Genomic DNA, 14,565 nt, shown 5'->3' with positions numbered 1-14,565 from the left:
AGAGAGAAATGAAAAAGCTTACGGCACCTGGGATTCCCAGGCGGTCTTCCATCCAAGTACTAACCAGGCCCTACTCTGCTTAGCTTCTGAGATCAGGCGGAGCCAGAGAGGTATGGCCGTAAGCAACTGTATGTCCTCTTCCTAATCTTTTAAAATGTGTCAAAGGTTTTGGAGTTTTGATAATGAAAAAGGATTCACTTTCTAATGCCTTCTCAATTTCTTCCAGAGAGAGAAATGAAAAAGCTTACGGCACCTGGGATTCCCAGGCGGTCTTCCATCCAAGTACTAACCAGGCCCTACTCTGCTTAGCTTCTGAGATCAGACGAGATCAGGCGGAGCCAGAGAGGTATGGCCGTAAGCAACTGTATGTCCTCTTCCTAATATTTTAAAATGTGTCAAAGGTTTTGTAGTTTTGACAATGAAATGGAGTCACTTTCTAAGGCCTTCTCTGTGTCTTTTACAGATAGAAATGAAAAAGCTTACGGCACCTGGGATTCCCAGGCGGTCTTCCATCCAAGTACTAACCAGGCCCTACTCTGCTTAGCTTCTGAGATCAGACGAGATCAGGCGGAGCCAGAGAGGTATGGCCGTAAGCAACTGTATGTCCTCTTCCTAATATTTTAAAATGTGTCAAAGGTTTTGGAGTTTTGATAATGAAAAAGGATTCACTTTCTAATGCCTTCTCAATTTCTTCCAGAGAGAGAAATGAAAAAGCTTACGGCACCTGGGATTCCCAGGCGGTCTTCCATCCAAGTACTAACCAGGCCCTACTCTGCTTAGCTTCTGAGATCAGACGAGATCAGGCGGAGCCAGAGAGGTATGGCCGTAAGCAACTGTATGTCCTCTTCCTAATCTTTTAAAACGTGTCAAAGGTTTTGTAGTTTTGACAATGAAATGGAGTCACTTTCTAAGGCCTTCTCTGTGTCTTTTACAGATAGAAATGAAAAAGCTTACGGCACCTGGGATTCCCAGGCGGTCTTTCATCCAAGTACTAACCAGGCCCTACTCTGCTTAGCTTCTGAGATCAGACGAGATCAGGCGGAGCAAGAGAGGTATGGCCGTAAGCAACTGTATGTCCTCTTCCTAATCTTTTAAAATGTGTCAAAGGTTTTGGAGTTTTGATAATGAAAAAGGAGTCACTTTCTAATGCCTTCTCAATTTCTTCCAGAGAGAGAAATGAAAAAGCTTACGGCACCTGGGATTCCCAGGCGGTCTTCCATCCAAGTACTAACCAGGCCCTACTCTGCTTAGCTTCTGAGATCAGACGAGATCAGGCGGAGCCAGAGAGGTATGGCCGTAAGCAACTGTATGTCCTCTTCCTAATCTTTTAAAATGTGTCAAAGGTTTTGGAGTTTTGATAATGAAAAAGGAGTCACTTTCTAATGCCTTCTCGATTTCTTCCAGAGAGAGAAATGAAAAAGCTTACGGCACCTGGGATTCCCAGGCGGTCTTCCATCCAAGTACTAACCAGGCCCTACTCGGCTTAGCTTCTGAGATCAGACGAGATCAGGCGGAGCCAGAGAGGTATGGCCGTAAGCAACTGTATGTCCTCTTCCTAATCTTTTAAAATGTGTCAAAGGTTTTGGAGTTTTGATAATGAAAAAGGAGTCACTTTCTAATGCCTTCTCGATTTCTTCCAGAGAGAGAAATGAAAAAGCTTACGGCACCTGGGATTCCCAGGCGGTCTTCCATCCAAGTACTAACCAGGCCCTACTCTGCTTAGCTTCTGAGATCAGACGAGATCAGGCGGAGCCAGAGAGGTATGGCCGTAAGCAACTGTATGTCCTCTTCCTAATATTTTAAAATGTGTCAAAGGTTTTGGAGTTTTGATAATGAAAAAGGATTCACTTTCTAATGCCTTCTCAATTTCTTCCAGAGAGAGAAATGAAAAAGCTTACGGCACCTGGGATTCCCAGGCGGTCTTCCATCCAAGTACTAACCAGGCCCTACTCTGCTTAGCTTCTGAGATCAGACGAGATCAGGCGGAGCCAGAGAGGTATGGCCGTAAGCAACTGTATGTCCTCTACCTAATCTTTTAAAATGTGTCAAAGGTTTTGTAGTTTTGACAATGAAATGGAGTCACTTTCTAAGGCCTTCTCTGTGTCTTTTACAGATAGAAATGAAAAAGCTTACGGCACCTGGGATTCCCAGGCGGTCTTCCATCCAAGTACTAACCAGGCCCTACTCTGCTTAGCTTCTGAGATCAGACGAGATCAGGCGGAGCCAGAGAGGTATGGCCGTAAGCAACTGTATGTCCTCTTCCTAATCTTTTAAAATGTGTCAAAGGTTTTGGAGTTTTGATAATGAAAAAGGATTCACTTTCTAATGCCTTCTCAATTTCTTCCTGAGAGAGAAATGAAAAAGCTTACGGCACCTGGGATTCCCAGGCGGTCTTCCATCCAAGTACTAACCAGGCCCTACTCTGCTTAGCTTCTGAGATCAGACGAGATCAGGCGGAGCCAGAGAGGTATGGCCGTAAGCAACTGTATGTCCTCTACCTAATCTTTTAAAATGTGTCAAAGGTTTTGTAGTTTTGACAATTAAATGGAGTCACTTTCTAAGGCCTTCTCTGTGTCTTTTACAGATAGAATTGAAAAAGCTTACGGCACCTGGGATTCCCAGGCGGTCTTCCATCCAAGTACTAACCAGGCCCTACTCTGCTTAGCTTCTGAGATCAGACGAGATCAGGCGGAGGCAGAGAGGTATGGCCGTAAGCAACTGTATGTCCTCTACCTAATCTTTTAAAATGTGTCAAAGGTTTTGTAGTTTTGACAATTAAATGGGGTCACTTTCTAAGGCCTTCTCTGTGTCTTTTACAGATAGAATTGAAAAAGCTTACGGCACCTGGGATTCCCAGGCGGTCTTCCATCCAAGTACTAACCAGGCCCTACTCTGCTTAGCTTCTGAGATCAGACGAGATCAGGCGGAGCCAGAGAGGTATGGCCGTAAGCAACTGTATGTCCTCTTCCTAATCTTTTAAAATGTGTCAAAGGTTTTGGAGTTTTGATAATGAAAAAGGAGTCACTTTCTAATGCCTTCTCGATTTCTTCCAGAGAGAGAAATGAAAAAGCTTACGGCACCTGGGATTCCCAGGCGGTCTTCCATCCAAGTACTAACCAGGCCCTACTCTGCTTAGCTTCTGAGATCAGACGAGATCAGGCGGAGCCAGAGAGGTATGGCCGTAAGCAACTGTATGTCCTCTTCCTAATCTTTTAAAATGTGTCAAAGGTTTTGGAGTTTTGATAATGAAAAAGGATTCACTTTCTAATGCCTTCTCAATTTCTTCCAGAGAGAGAAATGAAAAAGCTTACGGCACCTGGGATTCCCAGGCGGTCTTCCATCCAAGTACTAACCAGGCCCTACTCTGCTTAGCTTCTGAGATCAGACGAGATCAGGCGGAGCCAGAGAGGTATGGCCGTAAGCAACTGTATGTCCTCTTCCTAATATTTTAAAATGTGTCAAAGGTTTTGTAGTTTTGACAATGAAATGGAGTCACTTTCTAAGGCCTTCTCTGTGTCTTTTACAGATAGAAATGAAAAAACTTACGGCACCTGGGATTCCCAGGCGGTCTTCCATCCAAGTACTAACCAGGCCCTACTCTGCTTAGCTTCTGAGATCAGACGAGATCAGGCGGAGCCAGAGAGGTATGGCCGTAAGCAACTGTATGTCCTCTTCCTAATATTTTAAAATGTGTCAAAGGTTTTGGAGTTTTGACAATGAAATGGAGTCACTTTCTAAGGCCTTCTCTGTGTCTTTTACAGATAGAAATGAAAAAGCTTACGGCACCTGGGATTCCCAGGCGGTCTTCCATCCAAGTACTAACCAGGCCCTACTCTGCTTAGCTTCTGAGATCAGACGAGATCAGGCGGAGCCAGAGAGGTATGGCCGTAAGCAACTGTATGTCCTCTTCCTAATCTTTTAAAACGTGTCAAAGGTTTTGTAGTTTTGACAATGAAATGGAGTCACTTTCTAAGGCCTTCTCTGTGTCTTTTACAGATAGAAATGAAAAAGCTTACGGCACCTGGGATTCCCAGGCGGTCTTTCATCCAAGTACTAACCAGGCCCTACTCTGCTTAGCTTCTGAGATCAGACGAGATCAGGCGGAGCAAGAGAGGTATGGCCGTAAGCAACTGTATGTCCTCTTCCTAATCTTTTAAAATGTGTCAAAGGTTTTGGAGTTTTGATAATGAAAAAGGAGTCACTTTCTAATGCCTTCTCGATTTCTTCCAGAGAGAGAAATGAAAAAGCTTACGGCACCTGGGATTCCCAGGCGGTCTTCCATCCAAGTACTAACCAGGCCCTACTCTGCTTAGCTTCTGAGATCAGACGAGATCAGGCGGAGCCAGAGAGGTATGGCCGTAAGCAACTGTATGTCCTCTACCTAATCTTTTAAAATGTGTCAAAGGTTTTGTAGTTTTGACAATGAAATGGAGTCACTTTCTAAGGCCTTCTCTGTGTCTTTTACAGATAGAAATGAAAAAGCTTACGGCACCTGGGATTCCCAGGCGGTCTTCCATCCAAGTACTAACCAGGCCCTACTCTGCTTAGCTTCTGAGATCAGACGAGATCAGGCGGAGCCAGAGAGGTATGGCCGTAAGCAACTGTATGTCCTCTTCCTAATCTTTTAAAATGTGTCAAAGGTTTTGGAGTTTTGATAATGAAAAAGGATTCACTTTCTAATGCCTTCTCAATTTCTTCCTGAGAGAGAAATGAAAAAGCTTACGGCACCTGGGATTCCCAGGCGGTCTTCCATCCAAGTACTAACCAGGCCCTACTCTGCTTAGCTTCTGAGATCAGACGAGATCAGGCGGAGCCAGAGAGGTATGGCCGTAAGCAACTGTATGTCCTCTACCTAATCTTTTAAAATGTGTCAAAGGTTTTGTAGTTTTGACAATTAAATGGAGTCACTTTCTAAGGCCTTCTCTGTGTCTTTTACAGATAGAATTGAAAAAGCTTACGGCACCTGGGATTCCCAGGCGGTCTTCCATCCAAGTACTAACCAGGCCCTACTCTGCTTAGCTTCTGAGATCAGACGAGATCAGGCGGAGGCAGAGAGGTATGGCCGTAAGCAACTGTATGTCCTCTACCTAATCTTTTAAAATGTGTCAAAGGTTTTGTAGTTTTGACAATTAAATGGAGTCACTTTCTAAGGCCTTCTCTGTGTCTTTTACAGATAGAATTGAAAAAGCTTACGGCACCTGGGATTCCCAGGCGGTCTTCCATCCAAGTACTAACCAGGCCCTACTCTGCTTAGCTTCTGAGATCAGACGAGATCAGGCGGAGCCAGAGAGGTATGGCCGTAAGCAACTGTATGTCCTCTTCCTAATCTTTTAAAATGTGTCAAAGGTTTTGGAGTTTTGATAATGAAAAAGGAGTCACTTTCTAATGCCTTCTCGATTTCTTCCAGAGAGAGAAATGAAAAAGCTTACGGCACCTGGGATTCCCAGGCGGTCTTCCATCCAAGTACTAACCAGGCCCTACTCTGCTTAGCTTCTGAGATCAGACGAGATCAGGCGGAGCCAGAGAGGTATGGCCGTAAGCAACTGTATGTCCTCTTCCTAATCTTTTAAAATGTGTCAAAGGTTTTGGAGTTTTGATAATGAAAAAGGAGTCACTTTCTAATGCCTTCTCGATTTCTTCCAGAGAGAGAAATGAAAAAGCTTACGGCACCTGGGATTCCCAGGCGGTCTTCCATCCAAGTACTAACCAGGCCCTACTCTGCTTAGCTTCTGAGATCAGACGAGATCAGGCGGAGCCAGAGAGGTATGGCCGTAAGCAACTGTATGTCCTCTTCCTAATCTTTTAAAATGTGTCAAAGGTTTTGTAGTTTTGATAATGAAAAAGGAGTCACTTTCTAATGCCTTCTCAATTTCTTCCAGAGAGAGAAATGAAAAAGCTTACGGCACCTGGGATTCCCAGGCGGTCTTCCATCCAAGTACTAACCAGGCCCTACTCTGCTTAGCTTCTGAGATCAGACGAGATCAGGCGGAGCCAGAGAGGTATGGCCGTAAGCAACTGTATGTCCTCTTCCTAATATTTTAAAATGTGTCAAAGGTTTTGTAGTTTTGACAATGAAATGGAGTCACTTTCTAAGGCCTTCTCTGTGTCTTTTACAGATAGAAATGAAAAAGCTTACGGCACCTGGGATTCCCAGGCGGTCTTCCATCCAAGTACTAACCAGGCCCTACTCTGCTTAGCTTCTGAGATCAGACGAGATCAGGCGGAGCCAGAGAGGTATGGCCGTAAGCAACTGTATGTCCTCTTCCTAATATTTTAAAATGTGTCAAAGGTTTTGGAGTTTTGATAATGAAAAAGGATTCACTTTCTAATGCCTTCTCAATTTCTTCCAGAGAGAGAAATGAAAAAGCTTACGGCACCTGGGATTCCCAGGCGGTCTTCCATCCAAGTACTAACCAGGCCCTACTCTGCTTAGCTTCTGAGATCAGACGAGATCAGGCGGAGCCAGAGAGGTATGGCCGTAAGCAACTGTATGTCCTCTTCCTAATATTTTAAAATGTGTCAAAGGTTTTGTAGTTTTGACAATGAAATGGAGTCACTTTCTAAGGCCTTCTCTGTGTCTTTTACAGATAGAAATGAAAAAGCTTACGGCACCTGGGATTCCCAGGCGGTCTTCCATCCAAGTACTAACCAGGCCCTACTCTGCTTAGCTTCTGAGATCAGACGAGATCAGGCGGAGCCAGAGAGGTATGGCCGTAAGCAACTGTATGTCCTCTTCCTAATCTTTTAAAATGTGTCAAAGGTTTTGGAGTTTTGATAATGAAAAAGGAGTCACTTTCTAATGCCTTCTCGATTTCTTCCAGAGAGAGAAATGAAAAAGCTTACGGCACCTGGGATTCCCAGGCGGTCTTCCATCCAAGTACTAACCAGGCCCTACTCTGCTTAGCTTCTGAGATCAGACGAGATCAGGCGGAGCCAGAGAGGTATGGCCGTAAGCAACTGTATGTCCTCTTCCTAATATTTTAAAATGTGTCAAAGGTTTTGGAGTTTTGATAATGAAAAAGGATTCACTTTCTAATGCCTTCTCAATTTCTTCCAGAGAGAGAAATGAAAAAGCTTACGGCACCTGGGATTCCCAGGCGGTCTTCCATCCAAGTACTAACCAGGCCCTACTCTGCTTAGCTTCTGAGATCAGACGAGATCAGGCGGAGCCAGAGAGGTATGGCCGTAAGCAACTGCATGTCCTCTACCTAATCTTTTAAAATGTGTCAAAGGTTTTGTAGTTTTGACAATTAAATGGAGTCACTTTCTAAGGCCTTCTCTGTGTCTTTTACAAATAGAATTGAAAAAGCTTACGGCACCTGGGATTCCCAGGCGGTCTTCCATCCAAGTACTAACCAGGCCCTACTCTGCTTAGCTTCTGAGATCAGCCGAGATCAGGCGGAGCCAGAGAGGTATGGCCGTAAGCAACTGTATGTCCTCTTCCTAATCTTTTAAAATGTGTCAAAGGTTTTGGAGTTTTGATAATGAAAAAGGAGTCACTTTCTAATGCCTTCTCGATTTCTTCCAGAGAGAGAAATGAAAAAGCTTACGGCACCTGGGATTCCCAGGCGGTCTTCCATCCAAGTACTAACCAGGCCCTACTCTGCTTAGCTTCTGAGATCAGACGAGATCAGGCGGAGCCAGAGAGGTATGGCCGTAAGCAACTGTATGTCCTCTTCCTAATCTTTTAAAATGTGTCAAAGGTTTTGGAGTTTTGATAATGAAAAAGGATTCACTTTCTAATGCCTTCTCAATTTCTTCCAGAGAGAGAAATGAAAAAGCTTACGGCACCTGGGATTCCCAGGCGGTCTTCCATCCAAGTACTAACCAGGCCCTACTCTGCTTAGCTTCTGAGATCAGACGAGATCAGGCGGAGCCAGAGAGGTATGGCCGTAAGCAACTGTATGTCCTCTTCCTAATATTTTAAAATGTGTCAAAGGTTTTGTAGTTTTGACAATGAAATGGAGTCACTTTCTAAGGCCTTCTCTGTGTCTTTTACAGATAGAAATGAAAAAGCTTACGGCACCTGGGATTCCCAGGCGGTCTTCCATCCAAGTACTAACCAGGCCCTACTCTGCTTAGCTTCTGAGATCAGACGAGATCAGGCGGAGCCAGAGAGGTATGGCCGTAAGCAACTGTATGTCCTCTTCCTAATATTTTAAAATGTGTCAAAGGTTTTGGAGTTTTGATAATGAAAAAGGATTCACTTTCTAATGCCTTCTCAATTTCTTCCAGAGAGAGAAATGAAAAAGCTTACGGCACCTGGGATTCCCAGGCGGTCTTCCATCCAAGTACTAACCAGGCCCTACTCTGCTTAGCTTCTGAGATCAGACGAGATCAGGCGGAGCCAGAGAGGTATGGCCGTAAGCAACTGTATGTCCTCTTCCTAATATTTTAAAATGTGTCAAAGGTTTTGTAGTTTTGACAATGAAATGGAGTCACTTTCTAAGGCCTTCTCTGTGTCTTTTACAGATAGAAATGAAAAAGCTTACGGCACCTGGGATTCCCAGGCGGTCTTCCATCCAAGTACTAACCAGGCCCTACTCTGCTTAGCTTCTGAGATCAGACGAGATCAGGCGGAGCCAGAGAGGTATGGCCGTAAGCAACTGTATGTCCTCTTCCTAATATTTTAAAATGTGTCAAAGGTTTTGGAGTTTTGATAATGAAAAAGGATTCACTTTCTAATGCCTTCTCAATTTCTTCCAGAGAGAGAAATGAAAAAGCTTACGGCACCTGGGATTCCCAGGCGGTCTTCCATCCAAGTACAAACCAGGCCCTACTCTGCTTAGCTTCTGAGATCAGACGAGATCAGGCGGAGCCAGAGAGGTATGGCCGTAAGCAACTGTATGTCCTCTACCTAATCTTTTAAAATGTGTCAAAGGTTTTGTAGTTTTGACAATTAAATGGAGTCACTTTCTAAGGCCTTCTCTGTGTCTTTTACAGATAGAATTGAAAAAGCTTACGGCACCTGGGATTCCCAGGCGGTCTTCCATCCAAGTACTAACCAGGCCCTACTCTGCTTAGCTTCTGAGATCAGACGAGATCAGGCGGAGCCAGAGAGGTATGGCCGTAAGCAACTGTATGTCCTCTTCCTAATCTTTTAAAATGTGTCAAAGGTTTTGGAGTTTTGATAATGAAAAAGGAGTCACTTTCTAATGCCTTCTCGATTTCTTCCAGAGAGAGAAATGAAAAAGCTTACGGCACCTGGGATTCCCAGGCGGTCTTCCATCCAAGTACTAACCAGGCCCTACTCTGCTTAGCTTCTGAGATCAGACGAGATCAGGCGGAGCCAGAGAGGTATGGCCGTAAGCAACTGTATGTCCTCTTCCTAATATTTTAAAATGTGTCAAAGGTTTTGGAGTTTTGATAATGAAAAAGGATTCACTTTCTAATGCCTTCTCAATTTCTTCCAGAGAGAGAAATGAAAAAGCTTACGGCACCTGGGATTCCCAGGCGGTCTTCCATCCAAGTACTAACCAGGCCCTACTCTGCTTAGCTTCTGAGATCAGACGAGATCAGGCGGAGCCAGAGAGGTATGGCCGTAAGCAACTGCATGTCCTCTACCTAATCTTTTAAAATGTGTCAAAGGTTTTGTAGTTTTGACAATTAAATGGAGTCACTTTCTAAGGCCTTCTCTGTGTCTTTTACAAATAGAATTGAAAAAGCTTACGCCACCTGGGATTCCCAGGCGGTCTTCCATCCAAGTACTAACCAGGCCCTACTCTGCTTAGCTTCTGAGATCAGACGAGATCAGGCGGAGCCAGAGAGGTATGGCCGTAAGCAACTGTATGTCCTCTTCCTAATCTTTTAAAATGTGTCAAAGGTTTTGGAGTTTTGATAATGAAAAAGGAGTCACTTTCTAATGCCTTCTCGATTTCTTCCAGAGAGAGAAATGAAAAAGCTTACGGCACCTGGGATTCCCAGGCGGTCTTCCATCCAAGTACTAACCAGGCCCTACTCTGCTTAGCTTCTGAGATCAGACGAGATCAGGCGGAGCCAGAGAGGTATGGCCGTAAGCAACTGTATGTCCTCTTCCTAATCTTTTAAAATGTGTCAAAGGTTTTGGAGTTTTAAAAATGAAAAAGGAGTCACTTTCTAATGCCTTCTCGATTTCTTCCAGAGAGAGAAATGAAAAAGCTTACGGCACCTGGGATTCCCAGGCGGTCTTCCATCCAAGTACTAACCAGGCCCTACTCTGCTTAGCTTCTGAGATCAGACGAGATCAGGCGGAGCCAGAGAGGTATGGCCGTAAGCAACTGTATGTCCTCTTTCTAATCTTTTAAAATGTGTCAAAGGTTTTGGAGTTTTGATAATGAAAAAGGATTCACTTTCTAATGCCTTCTCAATTTCTTCCAGAGAGAGAAATGAAAAAGCTTACGGCACCTGGGATTCCCAGGCGGTCTTCCATCCAAGTACTAACCAGGCCCTACTCTGCTTAGCTTCTGAGATCAGACGAGATCAGGCGGAGCCAGAGAGGTATGGCCGTAAGCAACTGTATGTCCTCTTCCTAATCTTTTAAAACGTGTCAAAGGTTTTGTAGTTTTGACAATGAAATGGAGTCACTTTCTAAGGCCTTCTCTGTGTCTTTTACAGATAGAAATGAAAAAGCTTACGGCACCTGGGATTCCCAGGCGGTCTTCCATCCAAGTACTAACCAGGCCCTACTCTGCTTAGCTTCTGAGATCAGACGAGATCAGGCGGAGCCAGAGAGGTATGGCCGTAAGCAACTGTATGTCCTCTTCCTAATCTTTTAAAATGTGTCAAAGGTTTTGGAGTTTTGATAATGAAAAAGGAGTCACTTTCTAATGCCTTCTCGATTTCTTCCAGAGAGAGAAATGAAAAAGCTTACGGCACCTGGGATTCCCAGGCGGTCTTCCATCCAAGTACTAACCAGGCCCTACTCTGCTTAGCTTCTGAGATCAGGCGGAGCCAGAGAGGTATGGCCGTAAGCAACTGTATGTCCTCTTCCTAATCTTTTAAAATGTGTCAAAGGTTTTGGAGTTTTGATAATGAAAAAGGATTCACTTTCTAATGCCTTCTCAATTTCTTCCAGAGAGAGAAATGAAAAAGCTTACGGCACCTGGGATTCCCAGGCGGTCTTCCATCCAAGTACTAACCAGGCCCTACTCTGCTTAGCTTCTGAGATCAGACGAGATCAGGCGGAGCCAGAGAGGTATGGCCGTAAGCAACTGTATGTCCTCTTCCTAATATTTTAAAATGTGTCAAAGGTTTTGTAGTTTTGACAATGAAATGGAGTCACTTTCTAAGGCCTTCTCTGTGTCTTTTACAGATAGAAATGAAAAAGCTTACGGCACCTGGGATTCCCAGGCGGTCTTCCATCCAAGTACTAACCAGGCCCTACTCTGCTTAGCTTCTGAGATCAGACGAGATCAGGCGGAGCCAGAGAGGTATGGCCGTAAGCAACTGTATGTCCTCTTCCTAATATTTTAAAATGTGTCAAAGGTTTTGGAGTTTTGATAATGAAAAAGGATTCACTTTCTAATGCCTTCTCAATTTCTTCCAGAGAGAGAAATGAAAAAGCTTACGGCACCTGGGATTCCCAGGCGGTCTTCCATCCAAGTACTAACCAGGCCCTACTCTGCTTAGCTTCTGAGATCAGACGAGATCAGGCGGAGCCAGAGAGGTATGGCCGTAAGCAACTGTATGTCCTCTTCCTAATATTTTAAAATGTGTCAAAGGTTTTTGAGTTTTGATAATGAAAAAGGATTCACTTTCTAATGCCTTCTCAATTTCTTCCAGAGAGAGAAATGAAAAAGCTTACGGCACATGGGATTCCCAGGCGGTCTTCCATCCAAGTACTAACCAGGCCCTACTCTGCTTAGCTTCTGAGATCAGACGAGATCAGGCGGAGCCAGAGAGGTATGGCCGTAAGCAACTGTATGTCCTCTACCTAATCTTTTAAAATGTGTCAAAGGTTTTGTAGTTTTGACAATTAAATGGAGTCACTTTCTAAGGCCTTCTCTGTGTCTTTTACAGATAGAATTGAAAAAGCTTACGGCACCTGGGATTCCCAGGCGGTCTTCCATCCAAGTACTAACCAGGCCCTACTCTGCTTAGCTTCTGAGATCAGACGAGATCAGGCGGAGCCAGAGAGGTATGGCCGTAAGCAACTGTATGTCCTCTTCCTAATCTTTTAAAACGTGTCAAAGGTTTTGTAGTTTTGACAATGAAATGGAGTCACTTTCTAAGGCCTTCTCTGTGTCTTTTACAGATAGAAATGAAAAAGCTTACGGCACCTGGGATTCCCAGGCGGTCTTCCATCCAAGTACTAACCAGGCCCTACTCTGCTTAGCTTCTGAGATCAGACGAGATCAGGCGGAGCCAGAGAGGTATGGCCGTAAGCAACTGTATGTCCTCTACCTAATCTTTTAAAATGTGTCAAAGGTTTTGTAGTTTTGACAATGAAATGGAGTCACTTTCTAAGGCCTTCTCTGTGTCTTTTACAGATCGAAATGAAAAAGCGTACAGCACCTGGGATTCCCAGGCGGTCTTCCATCCAAGTACTAACCAGGCCCTACTCTGCTTAGCTTCTGAGATCTGACGAGATCAGGCGGAGCCAGAGAGGTATGGCCGTAAGCAACTGTATGTCCTCTTCCTAATCTTTTAAAATGTGTCAAAGGTTTTGTAGTTTTGACAATGAAATGGAGTCACTTTCTAAGGCCTTCTCTGTGTCTTTTACAGATCGAAATGAAAAAGCTTACAGCACCTGGGATTCCCAGGCGGTCTTCCATCCAAGTACTAACCAGGCCCTACTCTGCTTAGCTTCTGAGATCAGACGGAGCCAGAGAGGTATGGCCGTAAGCAACTGTATGTCCTCTTCCTAATCTTTTAAAATGTGTCAAAGGTTTTGGAGTTTTGATAATGAAAAAGGAGTCACTTTCTAAGGCCTTCTCGATTTCTTCCAGAGAGAGAAATGAAAAAGCTTACGGCACCTGGGATTCCCAGGCGGTCTTCCATCCAAGTACTAACCAGGCCCTACTCTGCTTAGCTTCTGAGATCTGACGAGATCAGGCGGAGCCAGAGAGGTATGGCCGTAAGCAACTGTATGTCCTCTTCCTAATCTTTTAAAATGTGTCAAAGGTTTTGTAGTTTTGACAATGAAATGGAGTCACTTTCTAAGGCCTTCTCTGTGTCTTTTACAGATCGAAATGAAAAAGCTTACAGCACCTGGGATTCCCAGGCGGTCTTCCATCCAAGTACTAACCAGGCCCTACTCTGCTTAGCTTCTGAGATCTGACGAGATCAGGCGGAGCCAGAGAGGTATGGCCGTAAGCAACTGCATGTCCTCTACCTAATCTTTTAAAATGTGTCAAAGGTTTTGTAGTTTTGATAATGAAAAAGGAGTCACTTTCTAAGGCCTTCTCTGTGTCTTTTACAGATCGAAATGAAAAAGCTTACAGCACCTGGGATTCCCAGGCGGTCTTCCATCCAAGTACTAACCAGGCCCTACTCTGCTTAGCTTCTGAGATCAGACGAGATCAGGCGGAGCCAGAGAGGTATGGCCGTAAGCAACTGTATGTCCTCTTCCTAATCTTTTAAAATGTGTCAAAGGTTTTGGAGTTTTGATAATGAAAAAGGAGTCACTTTCTAAGGCCTTCTCGATTTCTTCCAGAGAGAGAAATGAAAAAGCTTACGGCACCTGGGATTCCCAGGCGGTCTTCCATCCAAGTACTAACCAGGCCCTACTCTGCTTAGCTTCTGAGATCTGACGAGATCAGGCGGAGCCAGAGAGGTATGGCCGTAAGCAACTGTATGTCCTCTTCCTAATCTTTTAAAATGTGTCAAAGGTTTTGTAGTTTTGACAATGAAATGGAGTCACTTTCTAAGGCCTTCTCTGTGTCTTTTACAGATCGAAATGAAAAAGCTTACAGCACCTGGGATTCCCAGGCGGTCTTCCATCCAAGTACTAACCAGGCCCTACTCTGCTTAGCTTCTGAGATCTGACGAGATCAGGCGGAGCCAGAGAGGTATGGCCGTAAGCAACTGCATGTCCTCTACCTAATCTTTTAAAATGTGTCAAAGGTTTTGGAGTTTTGATAATGAAAAAGGAGTCACTTTCTAAGGCCTTCTCTGTGTCTTTTACAGATCGAAATGAAAAAGCTTACAGCACCTGGGATTCCCAGGCGGTCTTCCATCCAAGTACTAACCAGGCCCTACTCTGCTTAGCTTCTGAGATCAGACGAGATCAGGCGGAGCCAGAGAGGTATGGCCGTAAGCAACTGTATGTCCTCTTCCTAATCTTTTAAAATGTGTCAAAGGTTTTGGAGTTTTGATAATGAAAAAGGAGTCACTTTCTAATGCCTTCTCGATTTCTTCCAGAGAGAGAAATGAAAAAGCTTACGGCACCTGGGATTCCCAGGCGGTCTTCCATCCAAGTACTAACCAGGCCCTACTCTGCTTAGCTTCTGAGATCAGACGAGATCAGGCGGAGCCAGAGAGGTATGGCCGTAAGAAACTGTATGTCCTCTTCCTAATCTTTTAAAATGTGTCAAAGGTTTTGTAGTTTTGACAATGAAATGGAGTCACTTTCTAAGGCCTTCTCTG

The 14,565-nt window shown here is 44.4% G+C and overlaps 59 non-coding genes and 3 pseudogenes across 59 annotated transcripts; all 62 read right to left on the bottom strand.

Annotated features, from left to right (window-relative positions):
* Positions 1-15: 15 nt before the first annotated feature.
* LOC144399842 (5S ribosomal RNA) lies at positions 16-124 on the bottom strand (annotated as a pseudogene).
* Positions 125-241: 117 nt separating this feature from the next.
* Positions 242-360, bottom strand: LOC144402134 (5S ribosomal RNA). The gene has a single exon (XR_013464069.1). It is a non-coding gene; the product is annotated as a 5S ribosomal RNA (ribosomal RNA).
* Positions 361-476: 116 nt separating this feature from the next.
* Positions 477-595, bottom strand: LOC144402132 (5S ribosomal RNA). Its single transcript, XR_013464067.1, has one exon. It is a non-coding gene; the product is annotated as a 5S ribosomal RNA (ribosomal RNA).
* Positions 596-712: 117 nt separating this feature from the next.
* On the bottom strand, positions 713-831 carry LOC144402131 (5S ribosomal RNA). Its single transcript, XR_013464066.1, has one exon. It is a non-coding gene; the product is annotated as a 5S ribosomal RNA (ribosomal RNA).
* Positions 832-947: 116 nt separating this feature from the next.
* Positions 948-1,066, bottom strand: LOC144399454 (5S ribosomal RNA). Its single transcript, XR_013461600.1, has one exon. It is a non-coding gene; the product is annotated as a 5S ribosomal RNA (ribosomal RNA).
* A 117-nt stretch (positions 1,067-1,183) lies between these two features.
* Positions 1,184-1,302, bottom strand: LOC144402130 (5S ribosomal RNA). Its single transcript, XR_013464065.1, has one exon. It is a non-coding gene; the product is annotated as a 5S ribosomal RNA (ribosomal RNA).
* A 117-nt stretch (positions 1,303-1,419) lies between these two features.
* LOC144398446 (5S ribosomal RNA) lies at positions 1,420-1,538 on the bottom strand. Its single transcript, XR_013460593.1, has one exon. It is a non-coding gene; the product is annotated as a 5S ribosomal RNA (ribosomal RNA).
* A 117-nt stretch (positions 1,539-1,655) lies between these two features.
* LOC144402129 (5S ribosomal RNA) lies at positions 1,656-1,774 on the bottom strand. The gene has a single exon (XR_013464064.1). It is a non-coding gene; the product is annotated as a 5S ribosomal RNA (ribosomal RNA).
* A 117-nt stretch (positions 1,775-1,891) lies between these two features.
* LOC144402128 (5S ribosomal RNA) lies at positions 1,892-2,010 on the bottom strand. The gene has a single exon (XR_013464063.1). It is a non-coding gene; the product is annotated as a 5S ribosomal RNA (ribosomal RNA).
* Positions 2,011-2,126: 116 nt separating this feature from the next.
* Positions 2,127-2,245, bottom strand: LOC144402126 (5S ribosomal RNA). The gene has a single exon (XR_013464061.1). It is a non-coding gene; the product is annotated as a 5S ribosomal RNA (ribosomal RNA).
* A 117-nt stretch (positions 2,246-2,362) lies between these two features.
* On the bottom strand, positions 2,363-2,481 carry LOC144402125 (5S ribosomal RNA). The gene has a single exon (XR_013464060.1). It is a non-coding gene; the product is annotated as a 5S ribosomal RNA (ribosomal RNA).
* Positions 2,482-2,597: 116 nt separating this feature from the next.
* On the bottom strand, positions 2,598-2,716 carry LOC144397015 (5S ribosomal RNA). The gene has a single exon (XR_013459161.1). It is a non-coding gene; the product is annotated as a 5S ribosomal RNA (ribosomal RNA).
* A 116-nt stretch (positions 2,717-2,832) lies between these two features.
* On the bottom strand, positions 2,833-2,951 carry LOC144402124 (5S ribosomal RNA). Its single transcript, XR_013464059.1, has one exon. It is a non-coding gene; the product is annotated as a 5S ribosomal RNA (ribosomal RNA).
* A 117-nt stretch (positions 2,952-3,068) lies between these two features.
* Positions 3,069-3,187, bottom strand: LOC144402123 (5S ribosomal RNA). The gene has a single exon (XR_013464058.1). It is a non-coding gene; the product is annotated as a 5S ribosomal RNA (ribosomal RNA).
* Positions 3,188-3,304: 117 nt separating this feature from the next.
* LOC144402122 (5S ribosomal RNA) lies at positions 3,305-3,423 on the bottom strand. Its single transcript, XR_013464057.1, has one exon. It is a non-coding gene; the product is annotated as a 5S ribosomal RNA (ribosomal RNA).
* A 116-nt stretch (positions 3,424-3,539) lies between these two features.
* LOC144397112 (5S ribosomal RNA) lies at positions 3,540-3,658 on the bottom strand. Its single transcript, XR_013459257.1, has one exon. It is a non-coding gene; the product is annotated as a 5S ribosomal RNA (ribosomal RNA).
* A 116-nt stretch (positions 3,659-3,774) lies between these two features.
* Positions 3,775-3,893, bottom strand: LOC144402121 (5S ribosomal RNA). Its single transcript, XR_013464056.1, has one exon. It is a non-coding gene; the product is annotated as a 5S ribosomal RNA (ribosomal RNA).
* Positions 3,894-4,009: 116 nt separating this feature from the next.
* Positions 4,010-4,128, bottom strand: LOC144399453 (5S ribosomal RNA). The gene has a single exon (XR_013461599.1). It is a non-coding gene; the product is annotated as a 5S ribosomal RNA (ribosomal RNA).
* Positions 4,129-4,245: 117 nt separating this feature from the next.
* LOC144402120 (5S ribosomal RNA) lies at positions 4,246-4,364 on the bottom strand. The gene has a single exon (XR_013464055.1). It is a non-coding gene; the product is annotated as a 5S ribosomal RNA (ribosomal RNA).
* A 116-nt stretch (positions 4,365-4,480) lies between these two features.
* LOC144402119 (5S ribosomal RNA) lies at positions 4,481-4,599 on the bottom strand. Its single transcript, XR_013464054.1, has one exon. It is a non-coding gene; the product is annotated as a 5S ribosomal RNA (ribosomal RNA).
* A 117-nt stretch (positions 4,600-4,716) lies between these two features.
* Positions 4,717-4,835, bottom strand: LOC144402118 (5S ribosomal RNA). The gene has a single exon (XR_013464053.1). It is a non-coding gene; the product is annotated as a 5S ribosomal RNA (ribosomal RNA).
* Positions 4,836-4,951: 116 nt separating this feature from the next.
* Positions 4,952-5,070, bottom strand: LOC144397014 (5S ribosomal RNA). Its single transcript, XR_013459160.1, has one exon. It is a non-coding gene; the product is annotated as a 5S ribosomal RNA (ribosomal RNA).
* Positions 5,071-5,186: 116 nt separating this feature from the next.
* LOC144402117 (5S ribosomal RNA) lies at positions 5,187-5,305 on the bottom strand. Its single transcript, XR_013464052.1, has one exon. It is a non-coding gene; the product is annotated as a 5S ribosomal RNA (ribosomal RNA).
* A 117-nt stretch (positions 5,306-5,422) lies between these two features.
* On the bottom strand, positions 5,423-5,541 carry LOC144402115 (5S ribosomal RNA). Its single transcript, XR_013464050.1, has one exon. It is a non-coding gene; the product is annotated as a 5S ribosomal RNA (ribosomal RNA).
* Positions 5,542-5,658: 117 nt separating this feature from the next.
* On the bottom strand, positions 5,659-5,777 carry LOC144402114 (5S ribosomal RNA). The gene has a single exon (XR_013464049.1). It is a non-coding gene; the product is annotated as a 5S ribosomal RNA (ribosomal RNA).
* A 117-nt stretch (positions 5,778-5,894) lies between these two features.
* Positions 5,895-6,013, bottom strand: LOC144402113 (5S ribosomal RNA). The gene has a single exon (XR_013464048.1). It is a non-coding gene; the product is annotated as a 5S ribosomal RNA (ribosomal RNA).
* Positions 6,014-6,129: 116 nt separating this feature from the next.
* Positions 6,130-6,248, bottom strand: LOC144402112 (5S ribosomal RNA). Its single transcript, XR_013464047.1, has one exon. It is a non-coding gene; the product is annotated as a 5S ribosomal RNA (ribosomal RNA).
* A 117-nt stretch (positions 6,249-6,365) lies between these two features.
* On the bottom strand, positions 6,366-6,484 carry LOC144402111 (5S ribosomal RNA). Its single transcript, XR_013464046.1, has one exon. It is a non-coding gene; the product is annotated as a 5S ribosomal RNA (ribosomal RNA).
* Positions 6,485-6,600: 116 nt separating this feature from the next.
* On the bottom strand, positions 6,601-6,719 carry LOC144402110 (5S ribosomal RNA). The gene has a single exon (XR_013464045.1). It is a non-coding gene; the product is annotated as a 5S ribosomal RNA (ribosomal RNA).
* A 117-nt stretch (positions 6,720-6,836) lies between these two features.
* On the bottom strand, positions 6,837-6,955 carry LOC144402109 (5S ribosomal RNA). Its single transcript, XR_013464044.1, has one exon. It is a non-coding gene; the product is annotated as a 5S ribosomal RNA (ribosomal RNA).
* Positions 6,956-7,072: 117 nt separating this feature from the next.
* LOC144402108 (5S ribosomal RNA) lies at positions 7,073-7,191 on the bottom strand. The gene has a single exon (XR_013464043.1). It is a non-coding gene; the product is annotated as a 5S ribosomal RNA (ribosomal RNA).
* Positions 7,192-7,307: 116 nt separating this feature from the next.
* LOC144398802 (5S ribosomal RNA) lies at positions 7,308-7,426 on the bottom strand. The gene has a single exon (XR_013460949.1). It is a non-coding gene; the product is annotated as a 5S ribosomal RNA (ribosomal RNA).
* Positions 7,427-7,543: 117 nt separating this feature from the next.
* Positions 7,544-7,662, bottom strand: LOC144402107 (5S ribosomal RNA). Its single transcript, XR_013464042.1, has one exon. It is a non-coding gene; the product is annotated as a 5S ribosomal RNA (ribosomal RNA).
* Positions 7,663-7,779: 117 nt separating this feature from the next.
* LOC144402106 (5S ribosomal RNA) lies at positions 7,780-7,898 on the bottom strand. The gene has a single exon (XR_013464041.1). It is a non-coding gene; the product is annotated as a 5S ribosomal RNA (ribosomal RNA).
* Positions 7,899-8,014: 116 nt separating this feature from the next.
* Positions 8,015-8,133, bottom strand: LOC144402104 (5S ribosomal RNA). Its single transcript, XR_013464039.1, has one exon. It is a non-coding gene; the product is annotated as a 5S ribosomal RNA (ribosomal RNA).
* Positions 8,134-8,250: 117 nt separating this feature from the next.
* On the bottom strand, positions 8,251-8,369 carry LOC144402103 (5S ribosomal RNA). The gene has a single exon (XR_013464038.1). It is a non-coding gene; the product is annotated as a 5S ribosomal RNA (ribosomal RNA).
* Positions 8,370-8,485: 116 nt separating this feature from the next.
* Positions 8,486-8,604, bottom strand: LOC144402102 (5S ribosomal RNA). Its single transcript, XR_013464037.1, has one exon. It is a non-coding gene; the product is annotated as a 5S ribosomal RNA (ribosomal RNA).
* Positions 8,605-8,721: 117 nt separating this feature from the next.
* Positions 8,722-8,840, bottom strand: LOC144397532 (5S ribosomal RNA). Its single transcript, XR_013459678.1, has one exon. It is a non-coding gene; the product is annotated as a 5S ribosomal RNA (ribosomal RNA).
* Positions 8,841-8,956: 116 nt separating this feature from the next.
* Positions 8,957-9,075, bottom strand: LOC144402101 (5S ribosomal RNA). Its single transcript, XR_013464036.1, has one exon. It is a non-coding gene; the product is annotated as a 5S ribosomal RNA (ribosomal RNA).
* A 117-nt stretch (positions 9,076-9,192) lies between these two features.
* On the bottom strand, positions 9,193-9,311 carry LOC144402100 (5S ribosomal RNA). Its single transcript, XR_013464035.1, has one exon. It is a non-coding gene; the product is annotated as a 5S ribosomal RNA (ribosomal RNA).
* A 117-nt stretch (positions 9,312-9,428) lies between these two features.
* LOC144402099 (5S ribosomal RNA) lies at positions 9,429-9,547 on the bottom strand. The gene has a single exon (XR_013464034.1). It is a non-coding gene; the product is annotated as a 5S ribosomal RNA (ribosomal RNA).
* Positions 9,548-9,663: 116 nt separating this feature from the next.
* On the bottom strand, positions 9,664-9,782 carry LOC144398944 (5S ribosomal RNA). Its single transcript, XR_013461091.1, has one exon. It is a non-coding gene; the product is annotated as a 5S ribosomal RNA (ribosomal RNA).
* A 117-nt stretch (positions 9,783-9,899) lies between these two features.
* LOC144402098 (5S ribosomal RNA) lies at positions 9,900-10,018 on the bottom strand. Its single transcript, XR_013464033.1, has one exon. It is a non-coding gene; the product is annotated as a 5S ribosomal RNA (ribosomal RNA).
* A 117-nt stretch (positions 10,019-10,135) lies between these two features.
* Positions 10,136-10,254, bottom strand: LOC144402097 (5S ribosomal RNA). The gene has a single exon (XR_013464032.1). It is a non-coding gene; the product is annotated as a 5S ribosomal RNA (ribosomal RNA).
* A 117-nt stretch (positions 10,255-10,371) lies between these two features.
* LOC144402096 (5S ribosomal RNA) lies at positions 10,372-10,490 on the bottom strand. The gene has a single exon (XR_013464031.1). It is a non-coding gene; the product is annotated as a 5S ribosomal RNA (ribosomal RNA).
* A 116-nt stretch (positions 10,491-10,606) lies between these two features.
* LOC144402095 (5S ribosomal RNA) lies at positions 10,607-10,725 on the bottom strand. Its single transcript, XR_013464030.1, has one exon. It is a non-coding gene; the product is annotated as a 5S ribosomal RNA (ribosomal RNA).
* A 117-nt stretch (positions 10,726-10,842) lies between these two features.
* Positions 10,843-10,951, bottom strand: LOC144399841 (5S ribosomal RNA; annotated as a pseudogene).
* Positions 10,952-11,068: 117 nt separating this feature from the next.
* LOC144402093 (5S ribosomal RNA) lies at positions 11,069-11,187 on the bottom strand. The gene has a single exon (XR_013464028.1). It is a non-coding gene; the product is annotated as a 5S ribosomal RNA (ribosomal RNA).
* Positions 11,188-11,303: 116 nt separating this feature from the next.
* LOC144402092 (5S ribosomal RNA) lies at positions 11,304-11,422 on the bottom strand. The gene has a single exon (XR_013464027.1). It is a non-coding gene; the product is annotated as a 5S ribosomal RNA (ribosomal RNA).
* A 117-nt stretch (positions 11,423-11,539) lies between these two features.
* LOC144402091 (5S ribosomal RNA) lies at positions 11,540-11,658 on the bottom strand. The gene has a single exon (XR_013464026.1). It is a non-coding gene; the product is annotated as a 5S ribosomal RNA (ribosomal RNA).
* Positions 11,659-11,775: 117 nt separating this feature from the next.
* LOC144398914 (5S ribosomal RNA) lies at positions 11,776-11,894 on the bottom strand. The gene has a single exon (XR_013461061.1). It is a non-coding gene; the product is annotated as a 5S ribosomal RNA (ribosomal RNA).
* A 116-nt stretch (positions 11,895-12,010) lies between these two features.
* Positions 12,011-12,129, bottom strand: LOC144402090 (5S ribosomal RNA). Its single transcript, XR_013464025.1, has one exon. It is a non-coding gene; the product is annotated as a 5S ribosomal RNA (ribosomal RNA).
* Positions 12,130-12,245: 116 nt separating this feature from the next.
* On the bottom strand, positions 12,246-12,364 carry LOC144402089 (5S ribosomal RNA). Its single transcript, XR_013464024.1, has one exon. It is a non-coding gene; the product is annotated as a 5S ribosomal RNA (ribosomal RNA).
* Positions 12,365-12,480: 116 nt separating this feature from the next.
* Positions 12,481-12,599, bottom strand: LOC144398498 (5S ribosomal RNA). The gene has a single exon (XR_013460645.1). It is a non-coding gene; the product is annotated as a 5S ribosomal RNA (ribosomal RNA).
* Positions 12,600-12,715: 116 nt separating this feature from the next.
* Positions 12,716-12,824, bottom strand: LOC144399884 (5S ribosomal RNA; annotated as a pseudogene).
* A 117-nt stretch (positions 12,825-12,941) lies between these two features.
* Positions 12,942-13,060, bottom strand: LOC144399359 (5S ribosomal RNA). The gene has a single exon (XR_013461504.1). It is a non-coding gene; the product is annotated as a 5S ribosomal RNA (ribosomal RNA).
* A 116-nt stretch (positions 13,061-13,176) lies between these two features.
* Positions 13,177-13,295, bottom strand: LOC144390081 (5S ribosomal RNA). The gene has a single exon (XR_013454150.1). It is a non-coding gene; the product is annotated as a 5S ribosomal RNA (ribosomal RNA).
* A 117-nt stretch (positions 13,296-13,412) lies between these two features.
* LOC144396569 (5S ribosomal RNA) lies at positions 13,413-13,531 on the bottom strand. The gene has a single exon (XR_013458715.1). It is a non-coding gene; the product is annotated as a 5S ribosomal RNA (ribosomal RNA).
* A 117-nt stretch (positions 13,532-13,648) lies between these two features.
* Positions 13,649-13,767, bottom strand: LOC144399348 (5S ribosomal RNA). Its single transcript, XR_013461493.1, has one exon. It is a non-coding gene; the product is annotated as a 5S ribosomal RNA (ribosomal RNA).
* A 116-nt stretch (positions 13,768-13,883) lies between these two features.
* Positions 13,884-14,002, bottom strand: LOC144390079 (5S ribosomal RNA). Its single transcript, XR_013454148.1, has one exon. It is a non-coding gene; the product is annotated as a 5S ribosomal RNA (ribosomal RNA).
* A 117-nt stretch (positions 14,003-14,119) lies between these two features.
* Positions 14,120-14,238, bottom strand: LOC144396568 (5S ribosomal RNA). Its single transcript, XR_013458714.1, has one exon. It is a non-coding gene; the product is annotated as a 5S ribosomal RNA (ribosomal RNA).
* Positions 14,239-14,355: 117 nt separating this feature from the next.
* Positions 14,356-14,474, bottom strand: LOC144397673 (5S ribosomal RNA). Its single transcript, XR_013459820.1, has one exon. It is a non-coding gene; the product is annotated as a 5S ribosomal RNA (ribosomal RNA).
* Positions 14,475-14,565: the final 91 nt, after the last annotated feature.

This window comes from Gasterosteus aculeatus, chromosome 2, assembly GCF_964276395.1.
Source record: "Gasterosteus aculeatus chromosome 2, fGasAcu3.hap1.1, whole genome shotgun sequence".
Taxonomy (NCBI): Eukaryota; Metazoa; Chordata; class Actinopteri; order Perciformes; family Gasterosteidae; genus Gasterosteus; species Gasterosteus aculeatus.
This window is presented reverse-complemented; position numbering and strand designations above follow the sequence as displayed.